Here is an 18125-nt window from a genome sequence, read left to right on the forward strand (position 1 = left end):
TAATTTATCATGAGCATTAACCCTTTGTTGGTAATATGTGTCACAAACATTTTCCCTAAGTTTTTCATTTGTTTGTCAAATTTTATTTTTTTCCCCACATTGTCTTTTCTATACAAAAGATTTCACTTCGTGTAGCTGAAATTATAAGTCATTTTCCTTCACAGTCTCTTGAGTTTTATGTCATGCTGAGAATTCCTTCGTCTGTTGAGGATTATTAAAATATCCTCCCATATTTTCTCTTTTGTTTTTTACTTCAGTCTCTGATCTATCTAAAATGTGTTTGTTGTGCAGAGTGAGATGAGAAGTTTGGTTTGAATCCTCGTCTGTCTGACCCCCGGGCCACTCTTTCCTCACTGTTCTGCGTCCCTCAGACAAGCGATTCTCCAGTCTCCGCCTCTGCGGGCCTCGTCTTCCCACAGGAGGAATCCCAGACCCACACACGCACACACACCGCATCGCTTTGTGTGTCAGGACCAAGTCGGGGGTAGTCATCCAGCCCCGGAAGTGCCTAGAAACAGTGTCAAGAGCTGTTGGGAGGATGTTTCCACAGTGCAGGGACTGAAGGAGCATCCTTCCTGGCAAGCTAGCTATTGACTGGAGTCAAATGAGCTGACTGGTCTGTTTGGAAACATCTCCTGGGATGGTGGGTATAAAACTCCCTTTCTCTTTGAGCCTGGAACATGAACATACCTTTTCTTTGTTGTCGTTTGTTCTAAGTGCTCTTGTTTGATCTAGGCACTAGGTTTGGTGGTTCTTAATCTTAAGAGTACATGAGGATCAACCACGTGGAAAACTCAGAAAGAGACAGATTCCCAAGACCCCATTCCTGGTGCAGAAGGTCTGGGGCTAAAGTGTAAGAGATTTGGCCTTTATTCATTTCTATGGTCTGGATGTTTGTGTCTCCCCCAAATTCATGTGTAACTCCCAAAGATGATGATATTAGGAGGTGGGGCCTTTGGGAAATGGTTAGGTCATGAGGGTGGAGCCCTTGTGAATGGGATTAATGCCCTCATAAAAGAGACCCCAGAAAGCTCCCTGCTCCTTCCACCATGTGAGGACCCAGAACAGAGTCCCTACCTGACCATGCTGGCGCCTGTCCTCAGACTTCCAGCCTCCAGAACTGTGAGAAATACATTTCTGTTGTTTATAAGCTATCTCTGGTATTTTGTTATAGCAGCCCTAGTGAACTAAGACATTCATTCCACAGATATTTTGTGAGTGTTCAGGGCACTGTCTAGGGGCCGTGGATAAGTGAAAATAGTAGACAGGTTCTTGTTCTCAGGTAGTTTACATCCTAGTGGGGGAGATAGATATAAGCAAACAAATAAACAAACACACTCACCTAGGTACCGAAAGAACCTGTTAGGCAAGGTGATGATTCTGGTAAATGTTGGGACGGAAGGAGGAGCCATGGCCCCCACAAATTGGAACAGAAACAAAGATTCAATCACTGAAAAATCTCTGCTGTTACTTCCTTCCCTCCCTTCCATCCTCTACCCCCAGGTGTTGACACAGTTAGAAGAGACCGATGATGATTAAAAGGGGAAGTGTGGTGGCTTTCTCAGAAGTTCACCATGTGACTCCTCCACGGCCCTTGTTACCCCTTGTTCTGAATTTTCACAGAACCTCAGTGAAATGGCTTAAAATTCTGAGCACGTGAGAACCACTCTCAGGGCTCTTTCTTGGACGTCAAATAGACAAAATATTACCTCTTAAATAACCTAGATCTCACAACCTCTTGTCTTTCCAAGGTAGGAGACAGCAGTGCTGTCTTTTGAAAAGCCACGGTTCATGGTCAACAAATCTCTAAGCTCAAAGAAAAGAGAAGAGGCAAAGAGCGACCCTACATTACCCAGCAAAAAGCATCTTCTCTTATATGGTTTCATCTGCCCTTTTGACATCAACAGTGCCCCTATTTTATGATGAGATGGAGCAAACAGGTCAAGTGACTTATTCAAGGTCAAACAGCTCTTAAGTGGCTTGGTCAGTTCTCAACCCAGTCGCACCACTTCAAACCCTGTGTTCTTTCCATTTCATCAGTGATGACCTGCGCATGGTCTCCAGCTTCACAATATAACTTGAGATTTAGTGTTTTTGGATTTAGTTTTGATACTTCTTAAAAAAGCTCGAATATTAAGATTTGTGCTAGCTGTCTTAGTTACGTATTGCTGTGTAATAGCACCCTCCTCCCCGACCAAATCCAGTAAAACAATACGCATTTAATTTTCTCTCATAATTTGTGAGTGGGCTAGCTTCAGCCAGGCAGTTCTGCTCCATGTGATGTCAGCTGGGGCTGCAGTCACGTGGGGGCTTACTTGGGCTGGCAAGGTTCCACATGGTTCCCTTACATGGCTGGTGTCTTGGTGAGGACAGCTGGAAGGCTGGGCTCAGGTGGCATGCTGTGATGACAGGGCCTCTCTCTCTCCATGTGGTCTCAGGGCTACTCCACATGGTGTTTCCACATGTTTGCTCCGTCAGGGTAGCCTATTTCTCACACAGTAATTCAGAACTCTCAAAAGTATAGAAGCGGAAGCTGCTGGATGGTTGTGAGGTGTTGGCCCGGAGCTGGCACCACATCGCTTCCTCTGTCTGCTACGGGTAAAGCAGTCACACCAGATTTAAGACAAAAGAAAACAAACCACCCCTCTCAAAGGAGAGAGTGACAAAGAATTTGCAGCCTTCTTTAATCCACTGCAATGTCCAGCAAGGAGTGCCCATTTTCTCATTGACATTTTGAGAGGTGAAAAGGTAGGAATATTTTTCACAATGGCATTCCATAAAGTAAAGCAATAAAGGAAGGGAATTTGTGGTCATTTAAAACATGGCCTGCTCCAGATGGTGAAATTTTTGGTGATTTTTATTTTCTGTGTTTCATGAATTTTTTTCAATACATCGTTTTTCTAATCAGAAAGGCAATGCCATTTGTCATTACATGATCCCGTATATACATATATACATACACATACATATATCCTTCATACTTTTTTCACTTGTTTTCTGATTTGGACCTTGACAAAGTCGGTGGTCAACCTGGATTACCCTGCACTGCCCTTAATCAGTCATGCGACCTTTTGCTCAGGCCCCTAGCTTTCCCAGGTCTCGCAAGTAAAACATGTTGGTGGTGGTGGGAGTTTCATAGATGACCTCTAAAGACCCTACCAGCTGATGTACTTTCCACTCTTTGACCTCATCCAATTCAGATAAAAAATTCCTTACTAAATCTTTCCTGTTAATCAGTTTGTGCAAGAAATGTATATTCATTCAACAAATATGTATGATGAGCATGTCATGACACTGGCTCCATGCTGGTCATGGCAGGTACTAAGAGAGTCTCGGTACAGGGATCCTACCCTTAGTAGCTTGTGAGCTGGTAGGGGAGACGCAGTCATGCACAAAATTGTAACAAATGTTAAAAAGCATACCTATAAAGGCAGATACAAATTTAGATGTTGCAAAAATGCAGAGGTGAGCACCATCTATTTGAAAAGAAAAAATAAATTCCATCCCTTTCCAAGGAGATTAGATTTCCACCTGTAGAACTCTTCATCTATGTCTATGTATGTATACATATGTACGTGTGTGTCTATCTTCCTATCTATCTATCTATCATCTATCTAATTTCTGAGTCCTTGATTTCAGAGTGCCATTAAAACACACGCACACACACGCAAACACACATATATTACATGCAACTGGTTTGCAGAAATCACATAATTCTAAGATTAGAGCTACTTGTAAAAAGAAAGATTTAATACACACGTTAAAAAAAGGATTACTCACTGTTAAACATTTTAACTTGGATCCTTTTCCTTCTTAGTAACCTTTTCAGGGAACGCACTGACAAAGTATTCCCTGAAAAGGCTGCGAGGAAGGAAAAGTCAGAACTTGTTTTTGTGATTGTTTTTAAGCTTGATTATTATTACCTCTTCCTATTCCCAGATCTGCCGTCTGTTTATTTCCTTGTCTTGAGATCTGATACCACTTGCTTCTACAAGGCGAGTAGGCTCAGTGTGAGTTTGAGCACTGCCCTGCTCCTCTCTGCTCCCAATCCCCAGCCCAACATGTACCCCAAACCTTGGCAGTCTTCCAGTGTGATGGAGGATCCAGAGATTCCTTGGGCTCAGAACTGTCACCAACATTACCATTCTCAATGTCTTCTTTCCAGGCATTAAATTCCAGTCTCACTCTTAGTTTCACTTTTCAGCTGGATTTCTGTTCAGGTTATGGAAAGCCTCATTTCTCTTTCTGCTTTGGCTATAACTTGTAGAAACAACCAAGGAACTGTAAATTAGCTATCTGAGTTTGTAACTTTTTTTCAGTCAAAGTGCTCGGAATCAAGAGAATGAGTGGACATTCTCTAGTGAAATGATTCTTTCCCGATTGCAAACTTTTGTGATTCTATGCCAAGGAGGGCTCAGCTGTCACCCAGACATTCTGGTATATGCCCTTTACCTGCAGTTTTCCTATGTCTTTCCTAAATCAACTTAGTCAACAGAGTCTGGGTCTTTGACTCAATCCTTCTGAGGGCTCAGTAGGTGTGGTTGTTGTAACTATAGGAAAGATACTAATAGACTCAGAGACGGTTAAGTTCCTTTAATAGAAAAGGATGTGGAAATTGAAGGAGAGAATTCTTTTTTTTTAGATTATTTATTTATTTATTTATTTGTTTTGTTTTTTTGTTTTAAAGAAGATTGGCCTCATGCTAACCTTTGTTGCCAATATTCCTCTTTTTCTTTTTCCTCAACAAAGCCCCAGTACGTAGATGTGTATCACAGTTGTAGCTCTTCTATGTGGGACGCTGCCTTAGCATGGCTTGATGAGCAATGCGTGGGTCCACACCCGGGGTTCTGAACCAGTGAACCCTGGGCGGCCAAAGCGCAATGTGCAAACTTAACTGCTATGGACTGGGCTGGCCCCGAAGGAGAGGATTCTGTAAAAGCAGGAACTGACATAGATGACTCCAAGTGTGGTTCTCAAGCCCTCAACTTGCTCAAGGAGGTGTACAGCTGTGGGTGTTAGTTCGAGGGTAATGTGAGGATTCTGCCAGACATGAGAAGCTCTTTGCCATTCACAAAAGGGTTTATACCTTTGTGAATCTCCTCCCACATGACTGTTGGAGACTCACTACATGCCTACCCACTCACCAGGTGTAAATTTCTGGTGCAAAACCACCCTATACATTTCTGATTATCTACTGCAGTTCCCAGAAGTGTCCCAAGGAGACCCAGATGCCAGAGGTCATTTCTTCACAGAGTATGTAAAGCGTATCTTGACAGATAAGAATGGAAAGACAGGTTAAAGACTTCAGATTTTATTGGGGGAGGCTATTAAGAGCCACTTAAATTTCAAGCAGCAAAAGGGTGGCACAAGTGGCTTTTAGAAGATCAATCTCCTGGCACGGTTGGCAGTGTATGACAGAGGTTCCCAACCATGTCACCCACAATCTGTACCCTGAAGGGATTTATCATGCATGTCTTAAACTTATTACAGTTTAATTTCAAGTGATATTGTACTACTTTATGTGTAATATAAGAATCTTATAATGCTTTCATTTCTCTCACCTGGCCTTTGTGCTAATATTGTCACACATTTTTCCTCTATATGTTATTAGATTCATAATACATCGTTATTATTTTGGCTTCGGGCAATTGTCTTTTAATAAGCTTTGAATAATAAAAACAAATCTTATGTATGTACCCATGTAGTTGCCATTTCTGTTGCTTTTCACTCTTTTGTGTATATCCAGGTTTCTATTTGGTATAATTTTTCTTTTGCCTGGAGGACTTCCTTTAACATTTTATGTACTGTAGGTCTTCTGGTAATGAATTCTTTCAGCTTTTGTATGTCTGAAATAACTTCATTTCCCTTTAATTTTCAAAATATATTTTTGCTGGATAAAGAATTGTAGGTTGACTGTTGTTATTTCTTTTAGTATTTTAAATATATTGGTTCAAGTTCTTCTAGCTTGCAGTATTTCTGATGAGAAATCTGCTGTCTTCCTTACCTTTGTTCTTTTGTTTCCTGGCAGCTGTTAAAGGTTTCTCTTTATCACAGGTTTTAAACAATTTGATTATAATGTACCTTGGTGTGGTCTTTCTCATATTTCTTGGCTAGTGGTTTGTTGCATTTCTTAGATCTGTGGGTTTGTAGTTTTCATCATATTTGGGAAATTTTTGGCCATTATTTCTTCAAATATTTTTTCCATCACCTCTCACCACTCTTTTCCCCCCCTACACACTTTGGGGACTACGATTACATGCATATTTGGATGCTTTAAGTTATTCCACAATTCATCAATGCTCTGTTCATTTTTTCCCATCTTTTTTCTCCCTGTTTAGTTTTGGACTGTTTCTATTGCTATCTCTTAAAGTTTACTAATATTTTTTTCTGCAATGTTGAATGTGCCATTAATCCCATCCAATGTATTTTTTTAAAAAAACTCGGACATAGTAGTTTTCATCTCAATAAGTTTGATTTGGATCTTTGAAAAAATCATTTTCATATCTCTACTCAATATGTTTGATCTTTTCTCTAGAATTTTGAACATAGGGAATACAGTAATAATAACTGTTTTAATATCCTTGTTTATTAATTCTATAATCTGCGTTATTTCTGGGTTAGCTTTGATTGATTGATTTTCTTTATTATTTATTATTTCATTCTCTTGCGTCTTAGCATGCTTGGTAGCTTTCCCTGGATGATAGACATTGCCAATTTTACATTGTTGAGCTAGACCTAAGAGACATATACAGAACACTCCACCCAAGAACAGCAGAATACACATTCTTCTCAACTGCACATGGAACATTCTCCAGGATAGACTGCATGCTAGGTTATAAATCTTCAATACATTTAAAAGGATTGAAATCATACAAAGTATGTTTTCTGACCACAATAGGATGAAATTGGAAATCAGTAAGAGAAAGAAATTCAGGAAATTCACCAATGTGTGGAAATTAAAAACTTTCATTAAAAACAAATGGATCAATGAAGAAATTAAAAGAAAAATTAGAAAATACTTTAAGAAGTAAGAAAATGAAAACACAATATACCAAACTTATGGGATGCAGCTAAAGCAGTATGTAGAGAGAAACTTAGAGATGTAAATTACTATTTTTTAAAAATATCCCAAATAAATAACCTATTTTTCCACCCTAAGAAAGTAGACAAAGAAGCAAAAACTAGACCCAAAGCAAGCAGAAGGAAGAATACAATAAAAATTAAAATGGAAATGATGAAATGTGAAATAGAAAATAAAATAGAGAAAATCAACAAAGCCAAAAGTTAGTTCTTTGAAAAGATAAAACAAAATGGACAAACCTTTAGCTAGGCTCACCAAGAAAAAAAAGAGAGAAGATTCAAATTACTAAAATCAGGAATGAGAGAGGCAACTTTGCTAGTGATTGCACAGAAATAAAAAAGATTACAAGGGAATACTATGAAAAATTGTATGCCAACAAATCAAATAGTCTAGATCAAATGGATAAATTCCTGGAAAGACATTGCCAAAACTCACTCAACAAGAAATAGACAATCTGGTTTTTTTTTTGGTTTATTGTGGTAACATTGGTTTATAACAATGTGTAAATTTTAGGTGTACATCATTATACTTCTATTTCTGCATAGATTACATCATGTTCTCATGTTCACCACTCAAATACTAATTACAATCTATCACCACACACATGTGCCTAATCATCCCTTTTGCCCTCCTCCCCAGCCCCTTCCCTTCTGGTAACCACCAATCCAATCTCTGTCTCTATGTGTTTGTTTGTTGTTGTTATTATCTACTACTTAATGAGTGAGATCATACGGTATTTGACCTTCTCCATCTGACTTACTTCACTTTGCATAATACCCTCAATGTCCATCCATGTTGTCACAAATGGCTGGATTTCATCGTTTCTTATGGCTGAGTAGTATTCCATTGTGTATATATACCACATCTTTACCCATTTGTCCCTTGATGGGCACTTAGTTTGCTTCCAAGTCTTGGCTATTGTGAATAACACTGCCATGAACACAGGGGTGCATGTATCTTTATGCAATGGTGTTTTCATGTTTTTTGGATAGATACCTAGCAGTGGAGTAGCTGGATCGTATGGTAGTTCTATCCTTAATTTTTGAGGAATCTCCATACTGTTTTCCATAGTGGCTGCACTATGCAAATTTCCAATTTGCACTCCCACCAGCAGTGTACGAGAGTTCCCTTCTCTCCACATCCTCTCCAACACTTGTTGTTTCCAGTCTTATTAATTATAGCCATTCTGATGGGTGTGAGGTGATATCTCATTGTCATTTTGATTCTCATTGCCCTGATAGTTAATGATGTCCAACATCTTTTCAGGTGTCTGTTGGCCATCTGTATTTCTTCTTTGAAGAAATGTCTGTTCAGGTCTTTTGTCCATTTTTTAATTGGGTTGTTAGTTTTTTTCTTGTTGAGATGAAATAGACAATCTGAATAGACCTATAACAAGTAAAGAAATTGAATTAGTAACAAAAAAAAAAAAACTTTCTACAAGGAAAAGCCCAGGCTCAGATGGCTTCACTGGTGAATTCTATCAAACTTTTAAAGAAGAATTAACACCAACCCTTCAAAAAACTTTCCCAAAAATAGAGAAGGAAGGAACACTTGCCAACTCATTTTGTGAAGCCAATATTATCCCAATACCGAAACCAGAAAAAGACATCATAAGAAAAGTAAAATAAAGACCAATATCCCTTATAAATATAGACATAGAAATTCTCAGCAAAGTAAGGGAAAACCAAATAGAGCAACATATAAAAAGGATTACACACCATGACCAAGTGGGATTCATCCTAAGGATGCAAGGTTGTTTCAACATCCAAAAATCAAAGAACATATTAATGGAATAAAGGACTAAATCACATGAGCATCTCAATAGATGTGAACAAAGCATTTGACAAAATCCAACACCCTTAAAATAGGAAAACTAACAGACTAAGAATAGAAGGAAACTTCTTTAAATCGATAATGTGTGGGCCAGCCCCGTGGCTTAGCGGTTAAGTGCGTGCGCTCCACTGCTGGCGGCCCGGGTTTGGATCCCAGGCGCTCACCGACGCACCGACGCACCGCTTGTCTGGCCATGCTGAGGCCGCGTCCCACGTACAGCAACTAGAAGGATGTGCAGCTATGACATACTACTATCTACAGGGGCTTTGGGGGAAAAAAAATTAAATTGATAATGTGCATCCATGAAAAACTCACAACTAACATTATTTTGAAGAGTGAAAGATAAAATAGTTTTCCCCCTAAGATCAGGAACAATAGAAGGATATCTGCTCTTACTTCTATTCAACATTGTACTAGAGGTGCTAGCCAGAGCAATTAGGCCAGAAATTAAAGGCATCTACATTGGAAAGGAAGAAGTAAAATTCTCTCTCTTCACAGAGAACATGGTTTTGTATATAGAAACATTTTAACAATCCACAAAAAATTCAGAACTAATAAAAAAGTTCAGCAAAGTTGCAAGATACAAAATCAATATACAAAAATCAATTTACTGTTATACATTAGCAATAAAAAATATGAAAATGAAATTAAGTAAATAATTCCATTTACAATAGCACCAAAAAGAATAAAATACTTAGTAACACTTAACAAAAGAAGTGTCAGATTTGTACACTAAAAATACAAAACATTGTTGAAAGAAATTAAAGAAGATCTAGACAAATTGAAAGACATTCCACACTCGTGGATCAGAAGAATCAATATTTTTAAGATGGCAATACTGCCCAAATTGATCTACAGATTAATTCACAATTCCTATGAAAATCCAAGTTGCTTTTATTGCAGAAATTGAATAGCTGATCATAAAATCCATATGGAAATGCAAGGGATCCAGAATATCCAAAATAATCTTGAAAAAGAAAGCAAAGTTCAATGACTCACACTTCTGAATTTCAAAACTTAGTACAAAGCTACAGTATTCAAGACAGTGTGGTGCTGTCATAAGTTTAAACATAAAAATTAATGAAATAGAATTGAGAGTCCAGAAATAAACAGAAGTTTCACCTCTACCTCACACCATATGCAAAAATTAACTCAAAAGGGACCATAGACCTAAATGTATGAGTTAGAACTATAAAACTCTTAGAAGAAAACATAAGTGTAAATCTTTGTGACCTTGGATTAGCTAATAGTTTCTTAGACATGCCACCAAAAACATTAGCAACAACAAAAAAGTAGATAAATTGTACTTCATCAAAATTTAAACCTTTTGTGTTTTGAAGCACACACTTAGGAAAATTAAAATATAACCCACAGAATGGGATAAAATATTTGCAGACTATATATATGATAAGGAACTTGTATCCATAATATATGAAAAACTCTTATAAGTTAACATAAAAGACAAATAGCCCGATTAGACAATGGGCACAGGATTTGAATAGCCATTTCTCCAAAGAAGATATACAAATGGCCAATAAGTGTGTGATAAGATGCTCAACATTATTAGTCATTAGGGAATATAAATCAAAATATAATGAGATACCACCTCACATCCACTAGGATGACTGAAATAATAAAGACAAGTAATAATAAATGTTGATGGGCATGTGGAGAAACTGGAACACGTTCATTGTTGGCAGGAATGTAAAATGGTGCAGCCACTTTGTGAAATAGTTTGGTAGTTCTTCAAAGTGTTCAACATAGAGTTACCACATGACTCAGCAATTCTACTTTCTCACAAAAACCTGTACACAATATTCATAGCACTGTTATTCATCATAGCTAAGAAGTGGAAACAACTCAAATGTCCATGAACTGATGAAAGGACAAACAAAATGTGGTATGTCCATGTAATGGAATATTATTGGGCCATGATAAGAAACGAGGTACTACCAATACACACTACAGCATGAATGAACTTTGAAATCATTATGCTAAGTGAAAGAAGCCAGTCACAAAAGGCCATATATTGTATGATTCCATTTATATAGAATGTTTAGAATAACAAAATCCATGGAAATAGAAAGTAGTTTTGTGGTTGCCAGGGGCTAGGAGAAAGAGGAATGGAGAATGAACGCTAATGGGTAGGAGTTTCTTTTCGGGGTGATGAAAACTTTCTGAAATTAGGTAGTGGTGATGGAGACACAACTCTATAAATATACTAAAACCCACTGAATTGGACACTTTTAAAAGGGAGAATTTTATGGTATATGAATTATATCTCAATAAAGCTGTATTAAAAATAAGAATATATGAGAGTACCTATTTCTAAATGCAAAGGTTTTAAATAATCCTGTAGAAATATGCTGAATTAGTTGAAACCAACTGAGGTTAGGAGAGTCAGAACCACACCCAATGGCCTATCTGGCGCTCTCCCAAGAACCAATGATAAAATCTTCTAGCTTGCAACGTACCAGAGCATCTACCAGTCTGGCTCCACAATGGTTTCAGCCATTGCTCTACAAATGATCAAGTTTTCATAGTAGAATAAGAATGGGAGTTGAGTTAGAGGAATTGTACCCAGGGACAGGAAATAACAGCTCCTTCCCCATCCTCCGGTCAGGGGTTTGGGAAGCACCTCGGCTGCCAGTGAGTAATCCAGCTTCCTGCCGAGGAAGAGGGCCAGAGACAGTGCCATTCCTGATTAGAAGCCCAGGGCTAATTAGACATGAATGGCAGCTTGATCTTCATGTGAGGAATCACAGTGGGTGTGCTGGAACAATTATGCGGCAGGTTACCGCCACCTTGCAAGATGTAATGGCCTAAGGTTGCTAGTAGATTTGGGACTACTAGCCAAGGGCAGTTCCAGAGGCTTCCCCTCTGGGTTATCTCAGTGGCTGTAGTACAAACCGCCCAGTCAGTCACTCATTGTTATTAACAGGCCCATTTGCCTGAGACACTGGGGAAGTGTACAAAACACAGAAAATGCAGAGCCCCCTTTAAAGAAGCTAAAATGTGGGTCACAGAATGTTCCAGTTCAGTGTTTCTCTAATTTCAGCCTGCCTCAGAATCACTGGAGAGCACAGATGGCTGGGTGCCCCCTCCAGAGTTTCTGAATCAGTAGATGTGGCCAGACACCCCCACCTTGCCATTCACTCATGTGTTTTCTTCTTTTCCACTGCCTTCTTTTTCTTCAAATTTTCTTCCATTTCTTTTTGGCTTTATAATTATCTTTGTCTTTATTTCCCCATCCTGTACATTGTCTTCACTACATTTTAAATCTAATTCATTATTTTAAATGTTATTTCTGGAAAATTTCCTTTCATGTGGTCCCTTTTGCTAGAAAACTCAAGAGAAAAAACTTATTAATTATATCTTCTCAAAAATGTTTATCTTTGTCTTGAAGCCAAGGATGCGTAGTGCATCTGGGAGCACTTTGGATCAAAGTTCACTCTTTTGGTTTTTAGATATCATCGATTTACTTGATATAAAAACTTTGGAATCAGAGTCGAGTTGGAAATGGTGCCATGATTACTCCGCAATCAGCTAAAGGCAGTGATGGCACAGGCGTTGGTTTTCCTACCTTGTCCTATTCAACATGCTCTCACGAAACGAGCCCCTGGAGACAGAGTCCTATCCTTCCTTGTGAAGTTGGGCAACACTATTTTTCTCTCTTTAAATGCTTCAGGTGAGCATGCCGGCAATGGGATGTCTTCAGAGAGAGATTTAGTGCCGGGAGATGTTGAAGATGGCTGTGTGGTCAGTGCAAGTGGGAGCTAATAGTCCAGGCTCTGAGACTGTCTGGCTGGGTACCTTCAGAGATTGTTAGAGTTTTTCAATGTTTTCTAATAAGTAGCCACGTGATAAAAAGCGAAGCTTGGTGTATGAAGAACAACTTCCTCCCAGGAACTGTAGTCAAGGCTGAGGTTTGGACCTGTGCCAGTTTTATGAGAGAACAGGAGTGCTGTCAGAAGCATCAAGAGGCCTAGCAGGGACCGCTCCTACAGGACTATGAGCTTCTGTAGGGCAGCAATTACTTAGCACACATGGCAAATGCTGACTGGTTTCCGAGCACACCTGCTCTGGACTCCAAGAGGTTCTGCTGCTCCTTAGGAGAGTAAGCTTCATGCGCTGACTCATTTCCACATTTTAGAGGGCACTTTCTTTGAGTGGGTGTTTGGAAAGAAAATGCAAAGTAGATGTAACTTTCCTACCCGTCAGCTGCCGACTTGTACTGATGGTGCCTAGAACAAAATCTTTTCTTTTCTTCTTTTGGGTAGCAACTTTTTCCCCAGGTGAATGCTTTGTTCCCCAAAGTAGAACTGGGATACAGCTGGGTGGAGCAAAATCTTCTCCTTGTGTGTAATCCTTCTAGTTCCCTTGTTATAAACTAGCTGGAAGGTCTGACTGGTCAAGGGGAAACCCTGAGCTAGTCTTGACACAAGCAGATGTGGGCTCTCCCCTCTCAGGCTACTCTTGTCTGATGTCTCGCGGAACTATCAGAACAATTCAATACATCTGAGCATGGCTGAGGATTCATTTAAGCATTTTCCTCACGTACCTAAAGCTATAGTTACCAGTTATTTAAAAACAACTGCAATGTAGGCTAGTGCTTTGTGAAAATGGAAATATCAATATTTACTTTAGCTGAATATTAATTTTTGTTTTGGTCTTGCTACTTAGCTCTGTAGCCTTGACCAACGCCTCTTTGAGACTCTGAATCTGTTTCCTTGTTGGCTGAGGAAGCTGAGATTTAGCAACTGTAACACGAGGCTCAACTGAGAAAGGCCATGGAAAGTCCTGATCTGGGGGCTGGCCCCGTGGCTTAGTGGTTAAGTGCGTGCGCTTCGCTGCCGGCGGCCCGGGTTCAGATCCCGGGTGCGCACCGAGGCACCACTCCTCCAGCCATGCTGAGGCCACATCCCACATACAGCAACCAGAAGGATGTGCAGCTATGACAGACAACTATGTACTGGGGCTTTGGGGGAAAAATAAATAAATAAAATCTTTAAAAAAAAAAAAAAAAAGTCCTGATCTGGAAAACCCATTTAAATGAAGCCCAATTAGTTAAACACAGCCCAGTGATGTTACAGAAAAGTGACAGTTACTTAAAGTGAACTTACCATGAACAACTCAATGAATTTTCACAAAATCAAGTTTTGTGAATATGCTATGATTTATTTACTCAGTATAAAGCTGATGGACACTTCGGTAGTGTTTTTTCCAAGTATATATAGAGCTGTTATGGATATTCTTGTCTTTTGGTGAACATTTCTACACTTTTCCATTGGTCATAAACCCGGGAGTGAAATTCCCAGGTCGTGGATACCCATATGTTCCTTGGTAGTGGATACTGCCACACAGTTTCTCAAAGTGGTTTCACTCGTGTACTCCCAGCAGGACTGTTGGAGAACTCCAGTTGCTTGAAATATTTACCAACATTTGGTATTTTCTCTCTTTTTCTCCATTGTAGTAGGTGGTCCTAGTATCTCATTATGGCTTTAATTGCATTTCTTTGATGGCTAATAAAGTTGAACACTTTAAAAAACATTTATTGTCTATTTAAATATTTTCTTTTGTTAAGTATTTGCTCAATCTTTTGTTTATATTTCTATTGAGTAATTTGTATTTTTCTTATTGACTTGCAGGAGTCTTTAACATATTCTGGATAAGAATACTTTGTCAGATGTGTCTATTGCAGATACCTTCTTCAGCTATGTAGATTGCCTTCTCACTCTCTCTCTCTTTTTTTTTTTGTGAGGAAGATTAGCTCTGAGCTAACATCTCATGCCAATCCTCCTCTTTTTGCTGAGGAAGATTGGCCCTGGGCTAACATCTTCCTCCATTTTATATGGGATGCCGCCACAGTGTGGCTTGACAAACAGTACATCAGTGTGCGCCTGGGATCCGAACCTGTGAACCCCAGGCCACCAAAGCAGAGCACGTGCACTTAAGTGCTACGCCACTGGGCTGGCCCCTGCCTTCTCACTCTCTTAATGGTGTCTTTGGATGAACAGATCTTGATTTATCAATACTGTTTCTTTTATGGTTAGAATATTTTCTGTTCTGTGTAGTAAATCTTTGCCTACTCCAAAGTTACGAGGATTTTCTTCCATGTTTTCCTTAGAAGGCTCTATTGTTTTACCTTTCACATTAAGATCATGGTCCATCTACAATTGATTTCTGCATATGGTGTTAGGTGGTGGTTCAAGGCCCAATTTTAATTTTTCCACTTTGCCATTGAAATAATTCGTTCATAGAAAAGAACACCCTTTCCCCACTTCACTTCAGTGTTGTGTTTGATATAATTCAGATAACTGTGTATGTAGGAGTCTCTTTCTGGACTATTCATTCTGTTGCCTTGGTCAGTTTGTCTATCCTTGCACTGGTACCATCTTGTCCTAATTACTATAGCATTAAAATAAGACTATATCTGGTAATTTAAGTCCTCTTTCAAGGTTTTATTCTTCTTCAAGGTTTCCACGGCTACCTTTTGTACTTTATATTTCCATATGAAATTTAGAATCATCTGTCAATTCCTACAAAAAAAAACTACAGTAATTTTGATTGGGGTTGCATTGAATTTATAAGTCAATTTGGGAAGAATTAACATCTTTATAATATTGAGTCTTTCAATTATTGAACATGGTATGTATCTCCACTTGTATATGTACTCTTTAATTTATCTTGGCAATTTTTGTGATTTTTCAATGTAGAGAACTTGCATATTTATTAAACTTGTTTTTGGGTGATTGCTATTTTTAACGAGATTATCCATGATGTCATTTTAAAAATTTCATTTACTACTTATGTGTTGATGGAAATAAAATTGATTTTTTATATTGACCTTTTATCCAGTGGCCTTGCTAAATTGACTTACTAATTCTATTACTTTATAGATGCTTTTTTTTTTTTGTGAGGAAGACCAGCCCTGAGCTAACATCTATTGCCAATCCTCCTCCTTTATTTTTTTTCCCCTTTTTCTCCCGAAAGCCCCAGTAGATAGTTGTATGTCGTAGTTGCACAGCCTTCTAGTTGCTGTATGTGGGACGCTGCCTCAGCATGGCCAGACAAGCAGTGTGTTGGTGCGCGCCTGGATCCGAACCTGGGCCGCCAGTAGCAGAGCGCGTGCACTTAACCACTAAGCTACGGGGCCAGCCCCTGTAGATGCTTTTGAATATTATAGGCATAAAATACTTTTATCTGCAAATAATAGCATTTATTTCTGAAGGGTGGTTTCATTGGGCGTAAAATTCTTTTTTTTTTTTTTTTGTGAGGAAGATCAGCCTTGAGCTAACATCCGTGCTAATCCTCTTTTTGCTGAGGAAGACCGGCTCTGAGCTAACATCTATTGCCAATCTTCCTCTTTTTTTTCCCCAAAGCACCAGTAGATAGTTGTATGTCATAGTTGCACATCCTTCTAGTTGCTGTATGTGGGATGCCGCCTCAGCATGGCTGGAGAAGGGGTGCATCGGTGCGCACCCGGGATCTGAACCTGGGCTGCCAGTAGCGGAGCACGCACTAAACTGCTAAGCCATGGGGCCAGCCCCCTGGGCGTAAAATTCTTAGTCAACAGTTTAGTTTTCTTTTGGCACTTAGAATATTTTGTTCCAATGTCATTTGGCCTCCGTACTTTCTGAAGAAAAATCAGTTATTAATAAAGTCATTGTTTTCCCTGTACGTAATGTGTCATTTTTCTCCGGTTGCTTTCAAGATCTTCTCTTTAGCATTGACTTTTAGTAGGTTGACTATAGTGTGCCTTGGTGTGGTTTTCTTTGTGTTTATTTTGTGTTGAGTTGTTGAGATTGTTGAGTCTGTAAATTAATATTTTTCACTAAGTTTGAGAATTTGTTGGCCATTATTTCTCCAAATATTTTTTTGCTCCCTTTCCCCCTCCTCTCTTGGGGTTTAATTACATGTATATTGGCAGCTTGATGTTATCTGATAGGTCTCTGGCACTCTGTTCGTTTTTCTATGATCTTTTTTCTCTATGTTTTTCCAACTGTGCAATTTCTGTTAATCTATTTTAAAGTTCACAGATTCTTTCCTCTCCTGTTACTAATCTGCTCTGGAGGCCACCTGGTAAAATTTAAAATTTCAGTTATTGTTCTTCCAACCTGTTTTTTAACTTTTCAAATCTTTTGCTTCTCTGACAAGATTCCATATCTGTTCATTCATCAATAACTTCAAAAAAATTATTTGACCATATATCTTCGAGCATATTTATAATAGTTGCTTGGATTTCTGTTTATAACCAACATCTGGACCCACTCCTGAAGAACATATTTTCAGGGTGTAGAATTCCAGTTTTGCAATTATTTTCCTTTGATGCTTTAAATATATTATTCCACTGTCTTCTAATTTTCACCCTTCCTAGACAGCCGTAAATTTTCCTTTGAAAGTCATATGTTTTTTTGCCCTGGCTGCTTTAAGTTTTTTTTTTTTTTCCTCTCTTTGATTCTGAACAGTTTTATTATGGTGGGTCTAGGGGTAGTTGTCTTTAGTTTATGCTTTTCAAACAAATTTGACCCTCTACTTCCTCCTCCCCCACTTCACTGCCATCACCACCTACCATGTGGAGTTTTGGCCACAGGAACCTAAATCTCCACAAAGGTTCTTCTTTGAGGTACTTACAACAAACAAGTCCATTAGAGCAAACATTATTTTTGCATCAACTTGGGGTTTTCTAAGCTCCATGAATATGTGGTTCATGAGTTTTGGAAAATTTTTGGCCATTATCTCTTCAAATATTGCTTATGATTTGCTCTTTTGCTCTTTTCCTTCTTGGATTAATTATACGTACACTAAACTTTTTGCGTATGCCTCACATGTCTCTTATGCTCTTTTTTTATTTTTCTTTTTTCTATCTGTGCATTCGTTTAGGTATTTTCTGTTAAATCATTTCCCAATTCACTAACCCTGTGCTCTGCTACATTTAATCGGTTGTAAACCCATCAACTAAATTTTTATTTCAAATATTATAGTTTTTAGCTTTAGACTGTCTATTGGATTCCTTTTTGTAGATTCCCATTCTTCGTTAATATTCTTTATCCTTTTACCTACTTAGCTTTTCCTAGAAAGCCTTTATTTATTTATCTATTTTTTTGAGGAAGAGTAGCCCTGAGCTAACATCTGTTGCCAATCCTCCTCTTTTTTGCTGAGGAAGATTGGCCCTGGGCTAACATCCATGCCCATCTTCCTCTACTTTGTA

At 38.7% G+C, this 18125-nt stretch overlaps 1 protein-coding gene across 1 annotated transcript in view; it reads left to right on the forward strand.

The window, feature by feature from the left end:
• Window positions 1-269: 269 nt before the first annotated feature.
• IL1R1 (interleukin 1 receptor type 1) overlaps window positions 270-18125 on the forward strand; it is a 121318-nt gene continuing 103462 nt past the window's right edge. The window contains exon 1 of the mRNA XM_087426296.1: window positions 270-643. The gene's annotated coding sequence lies outside the window, so the exon portion shown is untranslated. The remainder of the gene's footprint in view (window positions 644-18125) is intronic.

This window comes from Ceratotherium simum, chromosome 40 (genome assembly GCF_057802395.1).
Source record: "Ceratotherium simum simum isolate JZ-2026a chromosome 40, ASM5780239v1, whole genome shotgun sequence".
In the NCBI taxonomy this organism is placed as follows: Eukaryota; Metazoa; Chordata; class Mammalia; order Perissodactyla; family Rhinocerotidae; genus Ceratotherium; species Ceratotherium simum.